Here is an 8,591-nt window from a genome sequence, read left to right on the forward strand (position 1 = left end):
GAGGCTCCCTTTAATTTTGTGTTACACAGTGATGGAATGAACATATTCTGTTCTTTCAAACTGAAAGCAAGTGTCTGGTGAATAACATAACTCCCCACAGATGCAAGTCACAACCTTAATTAGCAACTCATGACTGTGCTTTGATGGGTTTGTTTCTGGCTTCTAGTATGTTCCTAAGAAATGAGCACCTTTAACCCAAGATTGTCCAGCATAAAAGCCCTAATATTGGGACACTCCAAGTCAGAAGAAAAAGCCTCCAGAATCCTTGGGATAGTTCCACATGTAGTTGAGGAAAGGCTGAATCTAGAGACTAACTTACTTTCCAACCAATGCAGGGTTACTAGAAATTCTGACTGGAAAACTTTTGCCTGAGCTCCTGGTAACTATCAGTGCCAGTAGCCCCAGCATAGCGGGGGGTGGAACTATGGCAGGAGTTTCAGTATAAAGTCTGGTTCTCTCTTGGTGTTGTTACAAAGGCCTGGGGCCACCTGGCTGGATTCCATGGTAAGAAAGTCAAGTGGGATGATACATTCCAACAAGAGAATGGACAAGGGGCTCTCGACGGTAGCACAAAAGGTTAAAGCACAACACTATGAAGCTATCTGCAGCCACTGAAACACAGGGAGGTGACCTACATGGTGCATCAGATCTCTCCGACCCTCCTGCTGCTCCCCTCAGTAGTGTTTCAGTACATCTGCCTATTCAGCTCCCCACTCTGTCTCTGGTGAATCTTCTCATACACTGCACCTCTGGCCTGTACCCCAGTTCTTGTATGCATAAAAAATAAATCTTAAAAAAAATGATCAGGAGTGTAGGCTAGAGGTGCGGGAAGTAACAGGGTTCACCAGAGACAATGCAGGGAGCAGAATAGCAGATAGAATGAAATACACTGCTGAGGGTAGCAGCAGGCCAGACAGGAGAGGCCTGCTGCTTCATATGTAGGTTAGCTCCCTGGCCTGGGATTGAACTAAGGGTGTAGTGGTGGTGACAACACTGAGACTTAACCCCTAGACTACCAGGAAGACCCAGGTTCCCCAGTTCTTGTTACTCATATGGTATTGCTCCAAATACCATGCATTCTCTGTATCACAAATATGTACCATGTTGGTTTCGTTCTTTCTTTTTTAAAGATTTATTTACTTATGCATACAAGAACAGGGGTACAGGCCAGAGGTGGGGTGGGTAAGAGGATTCACCAGAGACAGTGTAGGAAGCAGAGAAGTCAGATTGACTGAAATACACTGCTAGGGGGAGAAGCGGGTGAGAAAGGAGAGGTCTGCTGTGTCATGTGGGTCAGCTCCCTGGCCGGGGATCAAACTCATTCTGCAGTGGCTATTGATAGCTTCATAGTGCTGAGACTTAACCCCTTGTGCCACCAGGAAGGCCCAGTATGTTAATGTTTCTTATGAGCTAGGCCAAGGTTCTGGCCCTTTGCAAAGGAGCTGAGGAGTTGTGGCCTTTTCCATGAAAGGGGCAGGAGTCTTTTTGGCACTGATCCTCACTGGCTATGAACACAGATGAAGTCTGAAGCCTTGAAGAATCAGGAAAACAGTAATGAGGCCTTGGACTGCTAGTCCTTTCATGTGATTGCATCACATGCTTGGGGTCTGCCTGTGTGCACAGCCTACATGGCCCTGTACCTAGTTCATGTGGGTGTTCCCGCAACAGACAAACCTAGGTGTGGTTGTGACCACTTCAGTACACAACCAGGTTAAATAACTCCTGAAAAAGAATAACCTTTCATTTTTTTTAAGGATTTATTTATTTATGCATACAAGAAGTGGGGTACAGACCAGAGTTGCAGGGGGTAAGAGGATTCACCAGAGACAGAGTGGGGAGCAGAGTAGGTGGATCTGTTGAAATACACTGCTGAGGGGAACAGCGGGCGAGACAGGAAAGGTCTGCTGCGCCATGTGGGTCAGCTCTCAGGCCATGGATCAAACTCGTGCTGCAGTGGCTACAGATTGCTTCATAATGATGAGAATTATTCCCTTGTACCAGGACACCCTGAAAAATAATCTTTTATATTGAGGTTTTGGGTCTGAGGAGAACTAGATGCCAGAGAGAAATAAATTACATGAAGGATTCGGGTGTGGTCCAACTGCAACTTCCTTCTGTGGCACAAGAGGAACTTTGTGGAGGCAGGAAGACTAACTTAGATGAGTCCCCTTTCCTGGGAAGGGGTGGTTTAGGAAGTAATGCTAGCGTAAGGGTTCTGGGATCAGGAACTCCCTGTCAAGCATCTGCCCAGGGTGGTTGTGATTGAGGCCAAGTTAGGCCTCTGACCCTCCAGTGTCAGGAATGTCTTGACTCCTGATCAACTGCTGTTGGATTCCACTTTGAGGGAACCCTCTGTTTTTGTGATGTTACCACCTGACCCATGCACCTGTCATACAGTCAAAACCATGCCCTGTGAGATTGATTCTGGCTTGAGGGTCTGAGTGTGATGGGAATAATGATTTCAGAGGCCTGGAGATTTTTTTTATTAAAGATTTATTTATTTATGCATACAGAACTGGGATACAGGCCAGAGGTGCAGGGGCGGTGAGAGAATTCACCAGAGACAGAGTAGGGAGTAGAACAGGTAGATTAACGAAGTACACTGCTGAGGGGAGCAGTGGGCAGGTCAAGAGAGGTTTGCTGTGCTATGTGGGTCACCTCCGGGGCTGGGAACCGAACTCATGCTGAAGTGGCTTTAGCTTCTTAGTGCTGTGCTTTAACCTGTTGTGCCACCAGGGAGGGCCGACACCTGGAAATTTAACGTAAACCCTCCTCCTCACTTTTTCCACATGTACAAGATGAGAATTTTGGCCACTCTCCCCATCCTTTAGTTTCTCCTGGGGGGCCCCACCATTCTCAGTGTGGTGGCAGGGACATAGCTCCTCAGACATGTCTTCGTGGTCCTATGGCAGAAGTTGGAAATGTTGACCTTCACCTGAACCTTGTCCTACAGACAGCACCATTTAAGCCTATTAGGCATTTAGTAGAATGTCCACTCCTGGTGAACAAAAACTATGTCCTATGTGATTTCTTCAGTGCTCAAAAAGTGTGAAATAATTGTTTATTGAGTAAATGAGGGCAATGGTACAGCTGTGACACCTGAAGACCCTTGAGGATTGGTGACTGTGACTCAGAATATTACATGATGAAAACTGAGATGGCAGCCACTCACAACCCTGCGGATGGAAACAGTCCGGCCACACTGGGTCTGGCAACACCTAGCCAAGGCTCTCTTGGCCCTATCTGGTGGGGACACTGAGTTGCCCACGCCCCCTGGTGGTTGACACAGCAGGCCGGGCCTGGCCAGCCACTGATGACACAAATACAGAGTGGGAGATACACTTCCGGGTCAGGAGGCTACTTCTGAGCAGTTTGCGTTTAACCCTTTAGGGAAGGGCTTGTGTTCAGAAGCTTATAGTGGGACATGGTCAGAGTCACACACTTACTCTGGACAGATGAAGCCTGAACTCTGGGTGCACATGCACTAAGTTCATGGAATCGAAGTTAGAAACGACTGTCAGAACTAAACAAACATGCTGATGTCGCCCATCCTGAGAGAGGCAAGTTGCAGAGAGCTTTCCAGCACCCACCACAGGGATGGGGCAGAGGAGTGCTGCTCTATCTCCCACAAACTCCTCATTTAATGTAAGAATGCTGTGATTTTAAAAAATGACATTTGTTGCAGCAGTGACAATGTCGGAAGTATTGTAGTTTTCATACAGCACAATAGTCCCTATAACTATTTCTGGTCCTTGACAAAAGGGCCTCCCAAGTGGTTAAGTCAAGAGGCTAAGTCAAGTCTCAGTACTTTGAAGCGGCAGCCATTGCAGCAGGAGTCCAATCCCAGCCAGGAAGGTGACCCACATGGTCCAGCAGACTTCTGTCTGGTCTACTGTTCCTCTTAGCAGTGTATTTCAGTTTTTTGCATGCATAAAGTAAATCTTTTTAAAAAAGAACAAGAAATGAAAAATTTCCCCTTTCCCCCAGTCAATTGCATTTTTAAAAAAGATTTATTCACTTATGCACACAAAAACTGGCATACAGGCCAGAGGTGTGGGAGTGGGGAGTGAGAGGATTCACCAGACACACAGTGGGGAGCAGAACAGGCAGACAGACTGAAATACACTGCTGAGAGGTGCAGTGAGTGAGACTGGAGAGGTCTGCCATGCCATGTGGGTTCACCTTCCTGGCTGGGGATCGAACTCATGCTGCAGTGGCTGTGCAGAGCTTCATAGTGCTATACTATAACCCATTTGTGCCACCAGGGAGGGCCCCACATTTTTTTTTAAAAAAGATTTATTTATTTACACAAACAAAAGCTGGGGTGTAGGTCAGAGGTGCAGGGGGTGAAAGGATTTACCAGAGACAGAACAGGCAGAGGTGAAATACACCCCTGAGGGGAGCAGTAGACAAGACAGAAGCTGTGCCATGTGGGTCACCTCCCTGCCCAGGGATCAAACTCATGCTGCAGTGGCTACAGATAGCTTCAGAGACTTAACCTCTTACACAACCAGAGAGATCCCCCACCCCCAGCCAAATGCATTCTACTTACTATGTGAGTGTGAATTTGGGATGAAATAGACTTGTACTTACAAGCAATCCTTCTTTCCTTAAATCCCCAGGGGACAGCAGTCCTGAGAGCAGGGGTTAGGGAGTAGTCCTCAGCCTCTAGCTGCCTCATTTAACTGGACCTCCACTCCTTATTTCCTGTGGGGTGGGTGCTCCACTGGACTTAAATCCTAGCAATACCATCTCCCCAGTTCAGCTGACAGCTCTGAGTGAAATGGGGTGTGGGGAAAAAAGTTATTTGATTCACATTGAGGAAGGAAGCAATGTCAAGTGCTGTACAGACTACAACAAAAAGGAAGAACTGTCTACTTCCTTGAATAGCTTTCTTTGTGGGGAAATGTAAATCCAGGGTTCTCATCATGGCCAAGGGGATAAGCCAATGCTCACAGGGAACATATTAAATTCTCAGGTCCCCAGGATGCATCCCTGGGGGACTGTGAGGTCCAGACTATCCTGCAGGATTGGCAGAGTCCTGTTGTCATTTCTGGAGGACATCTGGCACAGTGGCCAGGCATGCAGATACCTGCAGTTTGGGCAAGTGGCCATGGTGGCATCTGCTGCACCTGCCTGGAATTGGGCCAAAGACTGGTTTTCTCATGCCACCCCATGGCTCCACCACATGCTAGGTCTGGCTAGGCTGTCTAAGAGGATACTGGACAGATGAGCAGAGTAGTCCCAGGGAAAGTGTCTGGGAGGCAGGTGGGAAAGGGCACAGAATGTCTGGGAGGGGCAAAATTGGCTAGGAAAGGGGAGAGTAGCATGCAGGATTTGAAGATTAGGTGTGTCAAGGGCATTAACAACCCTGATCATCTCTGTGAGGCCCACTCCTGTCCTCCCTCCCACCCTGTGGCCAACTCCTGGCCAAGTCTCCCTCATCTAGGATTACAGGATTGTATGCGAAGGGATGAAGACTGGAAATCCCAGGCTAAGGATTATGTCCTGCACTCCTGAGAGATTATGTCCTGCACTATGTCTGCTGTAACAACCAGACCTGCAGAAATAAAGCTATTTGACCTTATCCAAAAAGCTCCCAAAATTCTGACTAAAGCAGCCATTGCTTTCATCCTCTGGCATTCTACAGCAACTTCTCTGGTAACTCCATGATTTATTTGCCCTCCCCTCGACCAGGTGCTCTAAGACCTCCAGCCCAAACTACCCTGCTCACTTTATCACCACTTACAAAGCTTCTTCTTCCATTTTTTGCAGTTCCTGCCAGAGAACTCTGTCTTCCCAGGTCATTCTTGCCAGTGTCCCCCTCACAAGTCTCCCCTTATACATCTTCTCCCTTTGGTGACAGCACTGGGGGCCCAAATGTGCTGGGTCCCTTCAAAAGGCTCATGTTTTTGAGACCTACTAGGGGATTAGGGGTGGTTACTGGGGAGAGTTTCAACTGGAACATTATCTCAGGCGCTAGGATCTGCAAGCTGCCCAGAACCACCTACCTTATGGCTGTGGGCACTTCTAGAGGGGAGTCACTTCCTAAGGAAAGGTCTGTGGCCCCAGGAGTCTACAGGGGGCCTAGTGACTGCTACTTCCTTGGGGCATTTCCTGTGAAGCAGTGACCTTTTCAGACTGGCCTGGTCACACAACACTTATTCCCACCTGGGGGGGTAATATACCTGCTAGCAAGGGTCATGGTTCTCAGCTGTGCTCTGGATGAGAAGCCAGCAAGTCATTCCAAAACAAAGGCTGTGAGGCTGTAGGAGGGAGGAACTTCCACCCTGAAAGCCTGAACGGGTAAGGCTGATTGGCAGGCATGGAGAGGCAGGAGCCAGATATAGTAGAGATGATGGGTTACCATACTTGATGAACTTCTAGGCAGGATGATGGATTGCTCACATCCAGTCATGAGTGGTTCCACAGTCCAAAGGTGTCCTCACAATGCTCCCCAGGAGTGAACAGTCAAGGTCATTTGGGAGTTACCTTAGGATGGCCCAGCATAACCTGAGACTGAGATTTTAACGTGTTTCAATATGCACTGCAGGCTCACAAGAGCAGTACTCACAGAGGCCACAAGGGGGAAACAATCCAAACCATCAATTAAAGGGTGAATCCAGAGGAAGTAATAGGTGTTTCAGGACAATGGCCACCACAGAGAGGATGGGTGGTCCATTTAGCCGTGCCACATAGCTGAATTATATTGACATCGATATATGAGAAAACTACCTAAGGATGTATTTCTCAGGATGGGTCATAAAAAGGAGTGAAGCTGGCCCTCCCTGGTGGCGCAGCTGGGTTAAAGCACAGCACTGAAAAGCCAAAGCCACTTCCACATGAGTTCGACTCCTGCCTGTCCCGGAGGTGACCACATGGCGTGGCAGACCTCTCCTGACTCGCCCGCTGTTCCCCTCAGCAGTGTACTTCATCCATCTGCCTGTTCTGCTCCTCTGTCTCTGGTGAAGCTTCTCACCGCCTGAGCCTTTGGCCTGTACCCCAGTTCTGTATGCACAAATAATAAATCTTAAAAAAAAAAAAAAAAAGAGTGAAGCTGACACGTTACAAGAAACATGACACTGAAAGAAGCCAGAAAGGGACAACTACTACATGGTTCCACTTATATGAATGCCCAGAACAGGGCATTTCATCCAACAGAAGACTGGTGGTTGTCAGGGGCTGGGGGAGGGGAGAAGCGGGGGAGACAGGAGAGGTCTGCTGGGCCATGTGGGTCATCTTTCTGAATGGGGGTGGAACTCTTGTGTTATGGCTGTCGATAGCTTCTTAGTGCTGCTCTTTAACCCCTTGTGCTACCAGGGAGGGCCTGGATGTTCTTGAGTAGGACAAGGTGACAGCTGCATGACATTGTAAATGCATTTAAGTGCCACTTAACTGTACATGTAAGATGACTGTTGGTCACCTTCACCTCAGGGACAAAAACCCTCCTAAACCAAACCCTAGGCACACAAAGGCTGTGTATATTTCCTAAGAACAAAGGGGACCAGATATATGAGCAAGTCCATGGCAAGTGTCAGGGCGAACAGGCAGAAATGCAAACCTGAGAAACTATATACTGGGGTTCCCACCCTCCCAAATGTGACTGGGCTGCAGAAGCACAGTGAGCAGGACTAAGACTGGCATTCAGCAGATCCCCTGGTCCCAGGAAAGGGGTTCCATATCCTCACATCCTTGCTGCACTTGGCTGGGAGGGTGAGAGTAATTTCTGAAGTGCGAATGACAGGGGGAGACAGTATGACAAAGATGCAGCAATAGCTCCAGCAAGTTTTACTTCAGATATATAGGAAATTCACAGATGGGAAGCTATTTTATATGGTTATATTTGTAACACAATATTTTATATTTACAAATTTTTTTCTCCTGATTAAAAGCACCAGCTGAAGTTATAGGATGCTAAAACCATATTACAAACCCATAAAAAGACATTATGCCAAACATACTTATTAAAAACCCTCAACAAAATAGACAATGCAACTGACAAATACGTTTTTGTACTAGGCAGCCCTTGCCAGCTTTCCTTGCCTGCGTTCCCAGAAAGTGGGAAGGGAGTGCTCACCCCTGGGAACAGACCTAGCCTCGCCTGCCTGTGGGCCACTGCAGGGATCAGGTGTGTGTGTGGGGAGGGGGGGGCAGTAGGCAGCTGTGTCTTTAAGGGACTTGTGCCTCCTGGTCCTGGCTCCACAATGGACAGACCTGGGGAGGGGAGTGTCTGACCAGTTCTCAGTAATTTACCTTCAAAGAGGAAACTTCCTACTACTCCTTTGTCCCATACACAGAAGGGTTTGGAGTTTTTTACTTATTAATGCTTACTATATGACCCTGTGTGCAATACCTCCTTGGGGACTTGCTTGCTATCTCTTAAAATCTTATGATTGAGAAACTGGGAGCCAGAGTCTGAACTCAAAGGAAGAACTTATCAAAAGTTTCATGGATCGGAAGATGCTGCTGTAAAAGGGCACAAAGCTTGTGCACATGTACAATCACATGGGGTTCAGTGCCCATAAAGCTGCGTGGGTATTAAATGTTGGATTGGTAACTGTAAACTCATCCTTAACTTTACACGTAAAGAA

Source organism: Condylura cristata, unplaced genomic scaffold (assembly GCF_000260355.1).
Source record: "Condylura cristata isolate star-nosed mole 26May11 unplaced genomic scaffold, ConCri1.0 scaffold00024, whole genome shotgun sequence".
In the NCBI taxonomy this organism is placed as follows: domain Eukaryota; kingdom Metazoa; phylum Chordata; class Mammalia; order Eulipotyphla; family Talpidae; genus Condylura; species Condylura cristata.